Raw genomic sequence first — 18417 nt, forward strand, 5'->3', positions numbered from 1 at the left:
TGAATAACCAGGGTAAAGTCTTTCACTGCTATTTGTGAGTTTTGTGAACTATGTATTGAGTGGGGTTCATCCAATTGTTTGACGTCTCCAAAAAGGAAAAGAATCTTTCTGATAGTTTGGAATATCACCATAGCATTTATATAAACCCTTTAAGGTTTACAAAATACATTGATGATGATGAGGATGATCATCTTCATCATCCCAAACACTTTACAAATATCTCGTTTTTCTTTACAACAATCCTAGGTGCTATTATTATCCTGCTTTTACAGATGAGGAAGCTGAGGCAGACAAAATGATTTGTGTCACACAATTAGAAATCCAAAACTAGAGTGGGGTTGGAAGGCCTATATGAATAAAGATGTGGGAGGATCATAGAGGATGAGGCACCAGACATTGACAAATGATAAATTCTCTCACATAATCTCCCTTGGAGACAATGTGGGTGCTAGAGTGCTAAACTGGCTCCTTCCTTAGTCAACTGTGGCTGTTCTGCCATTGACCTGGATACAGTAGACTAATGGACATCAAGTCTTGAAAAACTGTAGAACTCTAAATAAATTAGGAGCACTTAATCATTAGGAACCAGTCTGGTTAGTGAAATGGGAACTATATTGAGAAACAGAAAACTTGGATCACATCCCATTTCTGCTACTTATATAACTTCGTATCCTTTTGCAAATCACTTTATCTAGCTCAGTTTCTTCAATAGTAAAATGGGGAATTTGACTTGATCTCGGAGGTCCCTTCCAACTCTGGCATTCTGAGACTATTATCCTTTAAGAAGACCAAGTCATACAATACTAACCTAGTTTTTTTTTAAATAATGTAATAAACCGGTAAATCAAAGGAATATGGCAGACCAGGTATCTTAATTTCTGGTATTTTTGTCCACTGTGACTTAAAGAGAGTTCTTTCCTCTGAAAGTAATTATACTGGCAACAGCAGGAAGGAGGAAAATTAGGGAAAACTCATAGTTAAAACTGATGTCTTAAGGTCAGGCATAAAAATTATGTGTACATCCATGAAACTTACTAAAATGACCTCAGACTTCATGCAGAACTAGAACCTCTCCCAGTTTCTTAAGTTTCTGCTTATCTTAGAACAATCTATTCATTCTTTCTCCCAAATACTATAATCTGGAACCAAATCACATTTCTCATCTGGTCCCTGTAGTCTATCTCAAGCTCCTTTGCATAGCAATCCATTTCTTGAATCATTTGCCTTGCCTTGACTTTACTATGATTCCGGCCTTCCTTGAGTAGAAATCTCTTAAGTTGTGACCTCTTGTTTCTTGTTCAAGAAGAGTCACATGGGGGATTTCCTAATTCCAATACATGATAACAGGAAATACTCAGCCTTACCAGAGGTGATACCAGGACAAACATTATATCCAAGATATCTTTGCATTCAAGATGAAGAATTGATGATAATTCAGTTGGGTGAATCTGTTAGAGTACTAATGGATTGATCATAGATGTGAAAGCACAAGAGGCCTTTCTTTATGTCTTCCCTCTAATTCCCTTGCTGGTGCCTACCTTCTTGTGTGTGTGTGTGTGTGTGTGTGTGTGTGTGTGTGTGTGTGTGTGTGTGTATAGATATATACTTATGAGTTCATTCTTCAGAAAAGCCTAGAAAGATTTATTTTAACTGATGCTGAGTGAAGTAAGTAGAATCAGGAGAATATTGTACACACTAGCAGTAACATTTTGTGATAATCAACTATGAAGCACATAGCTCTGCTCAGTAGTACAGTGACCAAAGACAGTTCTAAAAGACTTGTGATGGAAAATACATCACATCCAGAGAAAGAACTATGGAGTCTGAATGTAGATCAAAGCAAACTATTTTCAATTTAAAATTTGTTTTGTGTTTTATGTGGTTTTTACCTCCTTTTTTTCTGATTCTTCTTTCACATCATGACTAATATGGAGATATTTAATATGGTTGTATATGTATAACCTATATTAGATTACTCACTGTCAAAGGGAGAGAGGAAAGCAGAGAGGGAGAAAAATCTTACAAAATCTTACAAAAATGAGTATTGTAATTGGGGGGAAAATCATATTAAAAAAATATCAGGGGGCGGCTAGGTGGAGTAGTGGATAAAGCACTGGCCTTGGAGTCAGGAGTACCTGGGTTCAAGTCTGGTCTCAGACACTTAATAATTACCTAGCTGTGTGGCCTTGGGAAAGCCACTTAACCCCATTTGCCTTGCAAAAACCTAAAAGAAAAAAAATATCAGCTCTTTGAAGACAGAGACTGTTTTCTAAAAAATGTCTTTGTATCCCCAGCACTTAGCACTGTGGTTATCACATAATAAGCAAGAAATAAATACTTATTGGTTGATTGACTTTAGTTTGATTATATAGTCATAAGACTTTAGATCTAAAGGGGGTTTCCAAGAGACCCCACTTTAGTTCACCCATGATTTTCCAGAGGAGGAAACTGAAGCCCAGAAATATACAGTGACCTTATCCAAAGTCATAGAATTAATAAGAGACCCAATTAGGTCTTCCAATGCCAAATCCAAGACTTTTTCTCCTGTACAATATCAATCTATGGGAAGTCTTTAGTAGCATGCCACAGTGAACATAAGAGAAAAGGAAGCAGTGATTGCAAAAAACTGCATGGTTTTGTCAACTCTGTGTCATGCCAGATTAAATTTATTTTCTTTTTCTCTAAAATATTTCTGAATATAATTTACCTAGATTTTAATAAAATATCAGACTAATGCTCCTATAGTCTTATGAATAGGATAGAGAAACACAAGTGGATTTTGTTTGTTGTTAAGTCATTTCACTATTCATGACCTCATTTGGGATTTTCTTGGCAGAGATACTGGAGTGGCTTGCCATTTCTTTCTCCAGCTCCTTTCACAAGTGAGGAAACTGAGGAAAACAGGGCTAAGAGACTTGCCCAGAGTCACCTAGCTAATAAGTGTTTGAGATTATATTGAATTTATGAAGATGAATTTTCCTGATTCCAAGCCAGTGCTCTATCCACTGTACCACTTAGCCCCCAGTGGATTTGGAGTTCTTCAAATGATTTGATTCAAAGTTTAGTTATCAATTGCTTAATATCACCACAAGAACTGTCCTATTAAGGAGCATAGGGATTGATGCTTACCCCATTAATGACTTAAAGTCTTGGATGATAAGCTTATCAAATTTGCAGATGACATGAACTAGGTAGGGGCTACTTAGATGTTGAATAACCGAACCAGGATTCAAAAAGGTCTTGCTATGCTAGAGTATCTGGCCAAATATGATAAAGTGAAATGTAATAGAGATTGAGGTAAAATCTTATATTCAACAATAAACCATAAATATAAGATGAGGGAATATGCCAAAACATCAGTTCATCAGGAAAAAAAGACAATGGGATGAGGATGCTCCATGGTATCAGTTGTGATTAGCAGCCCAGAAAGTTAATTGAATCTTTGGCTACATTAGAAAAAAAGGCTGGTTGTATGTTAGTCTCTCCATACTTGATCCTGGACAGGCCCTGTCTGTACCTTCATCCCCAGCCAAGATGGCAGCATGAGAACAGCCTTTCCCTAGAAGCTCTCTCAAAAACATTCCAAAAACCTTAAAATTATGGCTCTAACTAAATTTTGGAGAGACAGAACCCATAGAAAGATCCAGGGAATCAGTTCTCCAACCCATGTCTGCAATGGAGAATACCATCTGTATCCAGAGAAAGAACTGTGGAGTTTGAACAAAGACCAAGGACTATTACCCTTAATTTAGGGAAAAAAAAAAAAAAAACCTGATATCTTATTGTCTGATCTTGCTATTTCTAATACTTTATGTTTATTCCTTAAGGATATGATTTGATTTCTCTCTTATCACATTCAATTTGGATTAGTGTATACCATGGAAACAATGTAAAGAATGGCAAATTGCCTTCTGTGGTGGGGGGGAGAAGTGAGATTAGGGGAAAAATTGTAAAACTCAAAAAAAAATAAAATCTTTATAATTCAGTTCTCCAGCCCAAGGTAATCTGAAAAATCGCTGGAAAGCTCTGTTGGGGGGGGGGGGTTGGAAAGGAGCTCTAGTCTTCTGGGAACAGCCTGCTGGGTGCCTAGATGTCTGGGTCAAGGGGAGCACCGGCTCCCAGCAGCAGAAGCAGTTATCTGAGCTGGCAACCCAGGGAACGCCAAGCACAACTTGGAAGATCAGCAGGAAAACCTCTGCCAGAGTGAGTGGGAGTCATTGGGACCCTTAGTGCAGCTGTGGCCACCAGCATGACTGTGGCCTTCAGCGCAGCACAAATCCCAGGAAACAGAAGCAGGCGCATAGAGCCGCCCAGTCGTGGCTCCCAAAGGGTTTGAGAGAAAGGGTACGGGGGAAGGGAGGTGGGGAGGTAAGGGATATAGGAGAGAGTAGTCAGATATAATACATTTCCTTTTTTTCTTTTTCTTTTTTTCTTTTTGCAAGGTGTGGGGATTGGATGGCCTTTCCAGGACCATGGGGATGGGTGGGTGGGTGCTGGGTCTCTGGAGTGGTCTGTTGGTTTGGGACCTCTTGACCCCAGGGCTGGTACTCTGTCCTCTGTGCCACTCAGCTGTCCCACAGCACACTTTTGATGAGGGACAGAGTGAAAGGAGAGAGAGAAAATATAATAATTGGTAGTGGGGAAAAATGGATGAAGGGAATTAAAATCAGCAACATCAACTGAAGAAGTAACTTCTCTGATGGACTTATGATAAAGAATTCGATCCACCACAGAGACAGAACTGATGGTATCAGAACACAAACTAAAGCACATTTTTTCCCCTCTTTCACTTTATTTCTTATGAGATTTTTTTATTTTTTGTGTGAGGAGGGGGGATTATGTTTACTCTTACAAGACTATTTTAGTAATGTATAAATAAATGAAAATGTAAATTAAAAAATCAAAAAAAGAAATCATCCCAGTTTATGTTTCAAAAATTTAGATTTGAGTCTAAATATTTTTAAAATGCAATCATACTCTTGTACAAAGGAATTTCATGATTTACAACTTCTCCCTTGATGAGAATTAGGGATATCTTTCACAGTTTGTTTCTTCATAGCTTGCCAAAATGAAGTCTCAGATCTGAGTTTCTGGGAGATCCTGCCTATTTCAGTGTCTGGATCAGATAAATTCTAATCACAATATAGCAGTGGCTGATTTTCCCTCTCTAACAATGCTATTCAGAATCAATATTGCACCACAGTGACTGTTCCAGTCTGTATGTCCATTGCTGATGTTGCAGAAATGTTGCCCAATGGGGGCTATTCCTGGGGAGGAAGCCCACAATTACCAGCTGAGGCCATCAAAATCTTAGCCATTGACTCAATCTGGCAGATCTTTAAATAGCCAGCAGGAAAGAGGTTTCACTCAAGGCATTTAATAGTCCTGCTATAGCTTTAAAGCAAGCAAGATGGATGCTTGTTAGAGATAGACATTAACTAAGAGTCTATTGCTTTGTGAGAAATACAACATGCAAAAATTTTCTTTAAACATTAAATATGCTATAGGGAAGTGATCTCCAATGAAATCTTCTGAATCCTGAAATTTAGCAAAGCAATTAATAGAATAGTTAGCATGGGAGTTCTTAAGCAGAGATTATTTAAGGCAATTTATGCACTTGGTTTGGGGAAAAAATTACACTTTTATTTTCACTAAACTTTAACTGAAATTTATCATTTCATAAGTGAATTTAATTTAAAAATTTTATTTTGAGAAAAAAATCCATAGACTTCATCACAGAAGTCTGTGGCAGAAACAAATTATGAACTCCTGACTTAGAGGGAGTCCCCATACAGAAATCCTCTTCCACTCTCTCACCTTCAAAATCTACGAGGGGACTCTGGATTTAGCAAAAACCCTTGGGTTTGATAGTGTCTATCAAATTGGGACAACTTGTGGTGTAAAGGAGTGGGTCTAGCTAAATATGACAAGGCCAATCCCTAGTATTTGAGGGACCTGAAGGTAAACAGGACAAGGTGTCTTGGGTCCTTTCAAGTGGCCAGTTATTAATGACTGGACTTTTGACTTGCAGTTCTAGGAAGATTTCTTGATGTATCAAAAGCAGGTATTGAAGGTGGCTTCTCCATGTCTCCCAACTAAACTTGCTGTATAGGCAATATTGATTGTTGATTGATTTCTTTCCCATTTAAAACTATTTATTTTTGTATCAGTCAAATAGATATAGCTTTGAAGTAAAAAAGGTTCACTGTGGCCTAAACTGCCTATGTGACTGAGGACAAATAATTTAATTGCTATCTTGATGCCCTTGGAAATTTTGTTTTTTCTTTTTCTTTTAATTTAAATTTTATTTACTTTTCCCAATTACATGCAAATATAGTTTTTAACAACATTCATCCATTTGCAAGTGTATGAGTTCCACATTTTTCTATGACCCTCCCATCTCTTCCCTCTTCCCTATGGTGGTGAACAATCTGGTAAAAGTTGTACATGTGGGGGTGGCTAGGTGGCGCAGTGGATAAAGTACTGGCCCTTGAGTCAGGAGTACCTGGATTCAAATCTGGTCTCAGACACTTAATAATTACCTAGCTGTGTGGCCTTGGGCAAGCCACTTAGCCCCATTTGCCTTGCAAAAACCTAAAAAAAATATTATTTCATATTAGTCATGTTGTGAAAGAGCAATTAGAACTAAGAAGGGGGAAAAAACCATGAGAAAGAAAAGAAAAGATAAAAAAAAAGGCTTTAAAAAAGTAAACATTGCTTTGCTCTGCATTCAGAATTTACAGTTGTTTTTTTTCTGAATGTGGATTGCATTTTCTTTAGCAGGTTTTTCAGCAATGTCTTTGATCACTGAACTCCTAAAATGAGCTGCACCATCACAGTTGGTCATCTCACAATGTTGTAGTTAATGTGTAAAGTGTTGTCTTGTTCTGCTTATTCCTGGGAAGTTTTCTGAGAATATTTTTCACAGTGAAAGTTCTCTACATTATTGAAACTCTTGTTTCAGACTTTTTTTGATTCTTATAGGCATATGTAGATACCAACAGATTAGAGATTTGTTGAAGGATCACTAACTTCCTTTTTTTCTTTATTATTTTCTTTTATATTTTCAATTATATGCAAAGGTAGTTTTCAACATTCGTTCATTTGCAAGTTTATGAACCACCTTCCCTTCCTTTCCCCTCCCCATGCAGTGAACAATCTAGTAAAAGTTGTACATGTACCAATATGTTTAACATTTTCCCATATTAGTCATATTGTGAAAGAATTAGAGAACTAAGGAGAAAAATCATGAAAAAAGGAAGAAAAGACATGAAAATTTAAAAAAGTGAACATAGCATGCCTTGCTTTGCATTCAAATTCCATAGTTTTTCTTTGGATGTTGATGGCATGTTTCACACCAGGTTTCTGCTGAGAGGAGCTGCCCATCATAATTGATCATCTCACGATGTTGCTGTTAATGTATATACAATGTGCTCATTTCACTCAGCATCAGTTCATGAAAATCTTTCCATGTTTCTCTAAGGTCTGACTGCTCATGATTTCTTACAGAACAATAGTACTTCATAATATTCATATACCATAACTTGTTCAGTCTTTCCCCAATTGATGGACATCTCAATTTCCATTTCTTTACCATTCGTAAGAGCTGCTATAAAAATTTTTGAACATGTGAGTTTTTCCCTCTTTTTTTGGTGCTCTCTTTGGGATATAGACATAGTAGTGGTATTGCTGGATCCAATAGGAATTTTACTGAACTTTGAACATAGTTCCAAGTTGCTTTTCCAGAGAGGTTGGATCAGTTCACAACTCCATCAACAATGCATTTGTGTCCTAGTTTTCCCAAATATTCACCAGCATTAATTATTTCCCTTTTTTTCATATTAGCCAAACTGATGAGTGTGAGGTAGTACCTCAGAGTTGTTTTGCATTTCTCTAATAAATAATAATTTGGTGAGTTTTTTCATATGATTATAAATAGCTTTAATTGCTTCATCTGAAAACTGCCTATTCATATTATTTGATCATTTATCAATTGGAGAATGATTTGTAATCTTATAAATTTGTTTGCATTCTATATATATATTGGGAATGAGTCCTTTATCAGAAAATTGTTCCTCAGGTTTCTGAATTCCTTCTTTTTTTAAAAACTTTTTTTCCTCTGAATTCCTTCTAATTTTGACTACATTTGTTATATTTGTGCAAAACCTTTTTAATTTAATATAGTCAAAGTCATCCATTTTGCAATTTATAGTGTTCTCTATCTCTTGTTTGGGCAAAATTTCTCCCCTCTCCATAAATCTGAAAGATAGTATTTTTTTAATTCTCCTAATTGGTCTATGTTATTTTCCTTTATGTCTAAATCCTGAGCCCAAATTGACCTTATTTTAGTGGATCAATAACTTCTCACTGATTTCTGTTTTTGTGAACAGTACCAAGTATTATGGATGATGTTTCCTTGGAAGCAATGGATCTGCCTGTAATGTTCACATAAAGCTGGCGACCAAGATTTTCCTGTAACTTTATATCAGGGGTAATGCATTTTGCTTTTTTCAAGCAGTTAAAGTAGTTGCTGATTACAATAAGTAATTCCATCTATTCTTCTGTCTGGATTTTAAAAATAGGTTTCATATTATGTGTTCATACTTTACAGGGATATTGAAGGATTAATGAAACAATGTTTATCAGGTGTTCTGAAGTTTTTGAATTAGAGAAGCTTTCTATAGATAAAAAGCAGTATTATCTTTAAGTATAGTGTATTTTGTTTAGTATATAATAACTAAAGAGCAGGGATAGAATGATAATAACTTAAAACATTATTATTAGATCATGTCATTCATGCCTTTCCTTTTAGAATTGTGGAATCAGAACAAGAGAGGTAGAATGATTTGCCTAAGGTCACCCAGGGAGTAAATAGAAGAGGAGGGATGTGAACCCAGACTCTCTGATGCCAGCGTGAGTCCTCTGTCCATTACCCCACTGCCTTTCATTTCAAATGTCTAAAAACATGATAATCACTAGATTGTATTTATTCACAGGACTCCACAAAATGCAGTTTTTTGAACTTATAAAGCCTAAGAAGAAAGATGGCTTGGGAAGGGTTAGTTACTTTAGCCTTCTTTTCTTATAGAATGTGGCCAGCAACAGGGTAGAGCTGGCCAGGAATCAATCAGCCAGCATTAGGAAGCTCCAGTAAATAGCATTTGGGAGTTAAGTTGGGCAAGAGGAAGAGGGAGAGTCTATTATCAAAGATCTAGGATGACAAAGACTTGGATTTGGATTCAAATTTGGATTCAAATCCAAAAAGAAGAAAAAGCAAGTCAGCTATTCTAGGTCTACACAGGTGGATGGAGTCCAGAATTTAGTAAATTTTAGTTTAAAAGAGCAGTACTGGATCAGTGCATTATTGTTATAATGCCTTCTGGCCATGGGTGGTCCACCCTCTGCAGAGTCACTGTTAGGATTACTCTCAGCTCAGCTGGGATATTTGAAGAACTACTAGCTGGTTAAAGAAAGATAAAACAAATTGAGATTTTTGTGGAGATGGGCCAATTTGAGGGTTGTTGAAATTAAAAGCAGTAATTCTAATTTCACACATTACTTTTTTAAATAAAAATTTTTATTAATATCTTTTGATTTACACAATGTTACACAATGGCTCCTTTCCTGCTTTCTCTTCCCTAAAATGAAGAATAAGGGGCGGGGGGGAAATCAAGCAAAACTAAGGTCTTAAAAAAGGATAAGGGGGCGGCTAGATGGCATAGTGGATAAAGCACCAGCTCTGGAGTCAGGAGTACCTGGGTTCAAATCCGGTCTCAGACACTTAATAATTACTTAGCTGTGTGGCCTTGGGCAAGCCACTTAACCCTGTTTGCCTTGCAAAAACCTTAAAAAAAAAAAGGATAAGTAATGGTCCACACCCATAATCTACCACCTGTGCAAAAAGGAAGACTATTCCTTCTCATAATTCTTCTTCAGGGTCAAATTTTTTCATTATAATTTTATCTCATTTGATTTTGATTGTGTTCTGCTTATTCTTGTTTTAAGTTATTGGTTCTACAATACTTTTATCAGTTCATGTGTCATCTCATGCTTCTCTGTATTTATTATACTTTTGTTTCTTATGGCATGGTAATATTACAATACACTCATGGCACACCTGCTCAACCATTTCCCAATTGTTAGACATCTAAATTATTTGCAGCTCTTCACACAAAAATTATTGTTGTTATTAATGGAGTTTTGAACTTGCTTCAACTATTCCGGAGAATAATTTGGAATTACTCCCAAAAGGCTATAAAACTATACATCCTACTGTGCATAGCACTACTAGGTCTACATCTCAAAGAGACCAAAGAAAAGGGAAAAGAACCTATTTGTTTTGGGGAGTTTTTTGGTTTTTGCAAGGCAGTGGAGTTAAGTGACTTGCCCAAAGTCACAAAGCTAGGTAATTAGTAAGAGTCTGAGGTCAGATTTGAACTCAGGTCCTCCTGACTCTAAGGCCAATGCTCTATCTACTGCACCACCTATCTGCACCCAAAAGAACCTATTTGTATAGAAATATTCATAGCAGCTCTTTGTGTGGTGGCAAAGAATTGAGAGACAGACTATCCATTGGGGAATGGCAAAGCAAGCAGTGGCTTATGATTGTGTTGGAGTTGGTTCTTGTCCTTCCTTATTAAAGAAGACTAAAACTACCTCACCATGTTTGAGACCAATTACAGTGAATCCAACTGTGGCTGATCTGACCAGTATGAGTTTGGAATGCTCTGCTATAGGTCATACACAAATAGTCCATGTGAACACCTGGGGTGGGTACTCCAAACTTAGGTATATCATGTTTTCTTTGAGTTGCTTCAATTCTGCCTTCCTCATAGAGTGCAGTACCCTCACTGATGAGGACATGCCATGCTCAACAGTCCTTTGCCAGAGTCTCCCATGTACAATCAATTCTAAAGTTCTTCGATGAGATCTTGCAGGGTGTCTCAGTATTGCTTCTTCTGACCCCCTTATGAGTGCTTGCCCTGTGTAAGTTTTCCATAAAATAGTTTTCTTGGCAAGTGTACATCTGGTATTCTAGCAATGTGTTCAGCCCATCATAGATGCACTCTCTGTACTAATGTTGGAATGCTAGGTAGGCAGTTTAACTTGAGAAAAGACCATAGTATCTGGTATCTTCTCCTGCCAGATGATCTTAAGAATCTTTCTAAGAAAATTTAAATGGAAGCGATTCAGTTTCTAGACATGGCACTGGTAGACTGTTCAGGTTTCACAGGTGTATAGTAATGAGATCAGCACAACGATTCTATGGACCTTCTGTTTGGTAGTCAGTCTAATACCTCTTATCTCCCACACTTTCTTTTGGAGTCTCCCAAATACTGAGCTAGCTCTGACAATGTGTGTGTTAGCTTCAATTCCAATGTGTACCTCCTTGGAAAAGACACTGCCAAGGGAAGCAAACTTGTCCACAGATTCAAAACATCTCCATTTGCTGTAATCAATGGTTCCACATATGGATGGTATGATTCTGGCTGATGGAACGCCTGTTTTCTTGGTTGTTAATTGTTAGACCAAAATTAGCATAAACAGCAGAGAATGGATCTATATTTTGCTGCATCTCAGTTTCAGAAGCTGCATTGAGTGCACAATCATCTGCAAACAGAAGATCATATACCAATAAATACTCCCTTTACTTTGGTTGGCTTATAGTCTTTTCAAGTTGAAGAATTTGCCATCATTTTAGTAGCTGACCTAGAAGCTATGTTCATCTTCAGTGAAGGCATTTGATAACATGGCCGAAAACATCATGCTAAAAAAATCATCGTCCACCATCCAGAACCTGGGCAAGCATGCCGTCATGAGATTGACATACAATACTGATGGAATACTATTATGTTGGAGAAAATGATGAGCAGAGTAAATAAAGAACTGGCCTTGGAGTCAAGAGGACTTGAGTTCAAATCCAGTCTCATAGACTTAATAATCACCTAGCTGTGTGACCTTGGGCAAGCCACTTAACCCCATTGCCTTGCAAAACAAGACAAAACAACAACAACAACAACAACAACAACAAAAGAAATGATGAACAGAATGGTTTCAGCAAAACCTGGGAAAACTTAAATGAAGGGCTGGACTTCACTCTGCTCACTCTGGCAGAGGTCCCCCACTGTTCCCCCAATTTGTGCCCAGTGCTCCCCTGGGGCGTAGGTCAGGAAACTCCCTTGCTGCTGTGAGCTGTGGCTCCCAGCGCCCTGGGGCTGCCTCCGGGAGGCTGAAGTTCTTTGGCTCTGGCGGGCCACCCCTCTGGCAGGACACCCCTCCAACCCCGGGAGCAGAGCCTTTCTGCTCTTTTCCAGGTTACCTTGAGTAGGAGAACTGCCTCACTGAGTCCCTCTGTGGGTTCTGTCTCTCAAAAATTTAGTTAGAGTCCTTCGTTTCAAAGATTTATAAGAGAGCGCCTAAGACACCATCTCTTCTTGTCGCCATCTTGGCTCCACCCCTCCACTTTTGCAGTATTTCTAATATGGACACATGCCTTGCATGACTTCATATGTACAATTGGTATCATATTGCTTGCCTTCTCAAGGGGTATGGGAAAGGTGGTAAGCAGGGAGATAATTTGGAATTGAATTTTAAAAAATGAATGTTAAAATTTTTTAGAAATGTAATAAATGTAAATAAATAATTTGGTGTATATATGGGGCCTTTCTTTTTATCCTTGGCCCTATAGCCTACCTTTTTCTTGTTACATGTATATCATTAACTTATGTAATAATAAGACTTCAATATTAGCTCACAGGTGAACAAAATATAAGAGAGAGAGACTGAGATCTTCTTGAAGAAATTAAGCAAACATTTTCATTAGTCCCTGACCATTATTATTAAGATCTTTTCATTTGCATATATTTTTGATGTTGTGACATGTGTGAATCATGTCAATATTGTAAGAACAATTAAAATTATATACAAACAAAATGCCAATGAAAAGACATATGATGGGTATAAACTTACTATCACAATTAACCAGGGAGACTTCCATGCACAGCTAGAGCTTACATAGACCTGGAAATGCAGAGTTAAAACATATTGAAGGTTTATATGGTCATATTAGAGGTTAATGATATTTTTCAAGTGAAAGGTGTTTATTAATTTTAAAACTTGGGATATGCTCTCCTAAATTAATGTACTTGTTTACATTCTGGTCATTATTTAAGTTAGAAAAGGAAGGAGGGGTGTTTTAATTAGGAAAACAGATTCTCAAATATTGGCCTTGGTTGACATACCAAAAATAGTAACAATATACTTAATTTTCTCTTTTTTTTGTTAATGCTTGCTTAAGCAGACTTACTAGTAGAATATGGCACTCTTTAATATTGCTCCAACACTGTGTAAGGCTCTTCCCAAAAAAGTACTTTTTCATGGATATACAAAATTACTTGAAAGATATAGGAGATTAGCCGATTTTTATTTCTTTAAACTAAGCAATAAAATTTTGATCAAAACTATAATCTGTTTAATTTATACAATTCTACCTTCTGACTCAATTTCTTTGAATTTTATTTTAGCTGTCTTTTAATTACTGGGACAGTTATATAGCATAGTGGATAGAGTCTACATCTTTTTTTTTTTAGGTTTTTGCAAGGCAAATGGGGTTAAGTGGCTTGCCCAAGGCCACACCGCTAGGTAATTATTAAGTGTCTGAGACTGGATTTGAACCCAGGTACTCCTGACTCCAGGGCTGGTGCTTTATCCACTACGCCACCTAGCCGCCCCTGAGTCTACATCTTTTGTAAGTACAACTGCAGCCTCATCACTTACGAGCTATATGACCCTGGGTAAGTCATTATACCCTGATTGCCTAAGTTTCCTCATCTGTAAAATGAGCTGAAGAAGGAAATGGCAAACCACTTCAGTATCTTTGCCAAGAAAATCCCAAATGGGGTCATAAAGAGTTGAAAATGTCTGAACAGGGGCGGCTAGGTGGCGCAGTGGATAGAGAATGGGCCCTAGAGTCAGGAGTACCTGAGTTCAAATCCAGCCTCAGACACTTAATAATTACCTAGCGGTGTGGCCTTGGGCAGTCACTTAACCCCATTACCTAGCAAAAAAACCTAAAAAAAACCCCCCAAATGCCTGAACAGTAACAACTTTTATTTCCCATGTAAAATAATCATCTTTTTAAAAACTTATTTAAGGCAATGGGGTTAAGTGACTTGGCTGAAATCACACAGCTAGGTAATAAGTGTCTGAGGCCAAATTTGAACTCAGGTCCTCTTGACTCCAGGGTCGGTGCTCTATTCACTGTACCACCTAGCTGCCCCCTAAAATAATCTTTAAAAGAGAATATGGGTGGGGCAGCTAAGTGATGTGTAGTAGATACAGCTCTGGCTGGAGTCAGGAGGACCTGAGTTCAGATCAGACCTCAGACATTTACTAGCTATATGACCCTGAGTAAGTTATTTAACCCCAACTGTGGGAAGAGGAAGGTAGGGGGCTGGGTGGGGAAGAGAGCCAAAGGGAAAGAGAGAGAATACAAGTTATTGTTGCTTTCTTTCTTCTTTTGGAGACAAATTCCTTTTTGAAAGGTGAGAAACAATACCTCCTCTTCTGTGTCACTAATATATTACAACTGCTACTCTATAGGTATCCAGACTATTTAAGAAGAAAGTTAGATGCTTGCTGTTAGAGAACTGAATTCCTGGCTTCTGATGAATTATACTTAAGTATATTGATGAGGAAAAATCTTGCAGTAACTCCTTTCTCTACTTTAAAATTTTTTTTGGGTGCATTTTGATTTTTCAATCTCAACAGTTTCACAATATATTCCTCTTTAGCAACTTGTCTCTGGCAATAGACCACATCGAACAGTGTAGGCAACAGTGAATACATTATAACATTGCATATAGGGAGATCTATTGTCTTTCATTTTTCTATTGAGAAAATGGAATTGTGTTTGATATCTATTCCCCAGGGTCCATAATAGTGATTGCAATTCATCTGACTTCAGTGGTTTGTTAGTGTTATTTTCTTTTACATTGTTATAGTCAGTATATATTATCTTGATTCTGCTTATGTCATTTACTTCAGTTCATCCAAGTTTTCCTATTTTTCTCTGAAGTCTTCATATTCTTTATTTCCTTTGGCTGGATAATTTTCCATTATGTTCATATATTCCAGTATGAATGGCCATTCCCATTAATGTAAATATACTTTTCCCTTTCAGTTTTTTTTACTTGAACAATGAAGTGAATATTTTGGTATATGTGAGATCTTTCTTCATTTGACATCTTTGGAATATATAACCAGTACTCACCTTTTTTTTCTCATGAATATATTTATTGTGTTTACACAAAACCTTTCCTTCTAAGTGTTCAAATATAACTTTAAACTAAAGTCTTTTTCTTCAGTATTTACTTGGAGGGCCTCTGACCTTAGCTGTGCACAATTAGTTAACCAATGAAAATTAAAATTCTCTAATCACTAGGAAGGAGTATATAAGAATATACAGGAAACCACTGACTATATTATCATGCAGGATATAACACAACATGAGGAGGAGGCAGGAAGGGGAGATAAATGGAATGTTAATGTGTGCATTAATTGATGCAAAAGACATTTTATAAAACTGAAAAATAAAAAAGGAAATCATTTTTAGAGTCTGATTTCTTATGTCTCATTCAGGATTTATGTCTAGCAAGTCAGCAGACAAGGGAAACACTAAACATTGTACAGAATAACTAAATTGAATGAGACAAGCCTGCTGTAATCTATTGCCAGTGAAGTTGTTAGTAATTGATTCTAGGAAGGGTTCCCCTCCACCCTTTTCTTAAGGCATTTACTTGGTGGTTCAATTTCTTTTTAGGTCCAAAGAATTATAGACACAGAACTGAGCTTTTTTCTTCTGAAAAAAAAATAAAGTTTTAAGCTGAAACTTTCTGAATTTTTAATTCTTGTAAAATATGGTCTATTAAGCTTTACAATACTTTCAAGTTCATCTTTTAATTTTTTCCTTGCCACTTCTAGTTATGCCATATTCTATTTAAGAAAGAATTTTTCCAGGTGGTAGAAAAGTTTTCTGATTATTATGCCTTATTGAAAATTAGATAAAATTAAAAGGGTAAAAAAATAAAAAATGAATACAAGAGATTATAACTTGAATCATCCAAGGTTTCAGACCAGCATCCTTTAATTCAAAGAATATTTTCCTCTGTGGATGGAGTTTCAGGTTCTATTTTTCTTTATTAAATATTTTTCTTTCTTTCTTTATTTTCCCTACTACATGCAATGGTAGTTTTCAACAATCAATTTTTGCAAGGTTTTGAGTTTTCCATGGCTCTGTATTTCTTTCACATATGTTTGTGTTTATATTAACCACATCTGGGATTCTATTCATGGAAGGAACTCCTGGTATGGAAACTCCCACCACAAATGCAGATCAGTAACTAGTTGGCAGTTTCTGGTGACATGTCCAAGTTTTCTTTTTAATATATCCCTTCTATGTTACTTTCCAACCTTGAATATCAAAACAATATAATCCAATTCAAGGACCATTTTAGACAGTATATGCAGCATTTTAGATTCAAAGATAATCATTTCAGTGCCCAGCAGAGAAAAGAATGCTTCATCAACAGCCCTCCATACTGACCATTATATTAATCCTTAATATATTTCCCTTTATCTATGATCAATACATTGATCAACCAGGATTCCAGAGAACTCAGAACAAAACAGGCTCCCCACTCCTAGATATACATTTGATGTACTTAGTGTGCATATTAAGACAAAGATTAGAGCTAGAATAGGCAATGCAGAAATTTCCTTTTCTTGTCTATGTAAATTTGCTGTAAGAGTTTGGTTGTTCTTTTTAAATTGGATAAGAGGAATATTGGTGATCATAAGTGAAAGGGAGTAAAGATACATTTTTTAAAAGAAAAAATAAGGTTAATTTTTAAAACTTATATTGTCTCTTAGTATTGTTGTAGTTAATTCTTATTCATTATAGCTTTTCCATCATATTCATGAGGCACAATTTGGTTTTATTTCTTTCATTTTTATTAAAGTTCATTTAAATTTTTATTTTAGTTATGAATTTAACAATCATCATATACAAAGAACAAAAAATGTATATGAAACTCTGAACTTCTGCTCTATAGTTTGGATTTTTTAAAGTTTATATTAAATTTAAATTTACCAAAGCAGTAATAAAATTGCTCTCATTTGTGTCTACTTGTGAATTTTTTTGTTTTCTTTTATGTATTTCTAGGCTTCCTTCCCTTTGTTGATGCATGTTTGTTTCTTCTGTTTTGCAGCCCTTTTACTTCTCATCTACTTATCTTACAACAGAATAAATTTCCCTTCTAACAAGAAAGCAAAATGAAGAAAAGCAGATTTAGACATTGGCCATTCTGAAAATTTCTTTCTTTCTTTCTTTCTTTCTTTTTCTTTCTTTCTTTCTTTCTTTCTTTCTTTCTTTCTTTCTTTCTTTCTTTCTTTCTTTCTTTCTTTCTTTCTTTCTTTCTTTCTTTCTTCCTTCCTTCCTTTCTCTTTCTTTCTTTCTTTCTTTCTTTCTTTCTTTCTTTCTTTCTTTCTTTCTTTCTTTCTTTCTTTCTTTCTTATATACCAAAATATTCGAAGCATTGTGTTTTGTAGCGTCCAAAAAAACTTCAAAACAAAATGATGAAATGCCCTGTTGCTAGAGCTGTGAATTGTTTCAACCTTATTAGAAATTTTGAAATTATACCCAAAAGTCCTTAAACTGTACCTACCCTTTGATCCAATAATATTACTACCAGGTACATGTTCCAAAATCAAAGAGGGAAAGCATCTGTCCATACACAAAATTTATTTTCTAACAAATAACTAGAAACATAATGGGTAAACAGAAATTGGGGAAAAGTTTTATGGTATATGAATGTAATAAAAACTTTCTGTGCCATCAGAAATGATGAATACAAAAGATTTAGAGAAACTTGGGAAAAATTATCCTAAATTGGCAAAAAGTGAAATAAACAGAACAGGAAGAACAATTTGAACTTACAACAATAAAAAGGAAAATTACTTCAGAAGACTTTTGTATTCTGATTAATGTGGTTATCACCAGTCATAAATTCCAACATCTGATGATTTGGCAGAGCAATGATGACTCACAGTTGCACAATGAGACAAATATTTTTAGACATGGCCAATGTCTAGATCCATTTTTCTTAAGTATACTTACTTGTTAGAAAATTACCTATTTTCATATGGAGATAATAGTTTATGATAGTTAATGTCTCCATGTTACCAGAAAAAAGCTACAAATTTGGAATGCTTGTGAATTAAGTTCATTCTTTAAGGAGAAGACATATAAGATCAAAATGATGATGTCTTCACAAGAATAAAATGTGCTGGGGCAGCTCAGTGGTACAGTGGATAGACCACCAGCCCTGGAGTCAGGAAGACCTGAGTTCAAATACAGCC

General features: G+C 36.1%; 1 long non-coding RNA gene across 2 annotated transcripts in view; it reads left to right on the forward strand.

Annotated features, from left to right (window-relative positions):
* The window catches only part of LOC141517980 (uncharacterized), a 62318-nt gene that overhangs the window by 2989 nt on the left and 40912 nt on the right, over positions 1 to 18417 (forward strand). Inside the window, exon 1 of one of the 2 annotated variants that reach the window (XR_012477040.1) lies at positions 8821 to 8913. The exons of the other annotated variant lie outside the window; for it this stretch is intronic. This is a non-coding gene — a long non-coding RNA (uncharacterized LOC141517980). Of the gene's footprint in view, positions 1 to 8820; positions 8914 to 18417 lie in introns of those variants that run through there. 2 annotated transcript variants of the gene reach the window in all.

This window comes from Macrotis lagotis, chromosome 3 (assembly GCF_037893015.1).
Source record: "Macrotis lagotis isolate mMagLag1 chromosome 3, bilby.v1.9.chrom.fasta, whole genome shotgun sequence".
Taxonomy (NCBI): Eukaryota; Metazoa; Chordata; class Mammalia; order Peramelemorphia; family Peramelidae; genus Macrotis; species Macrotis lagotis.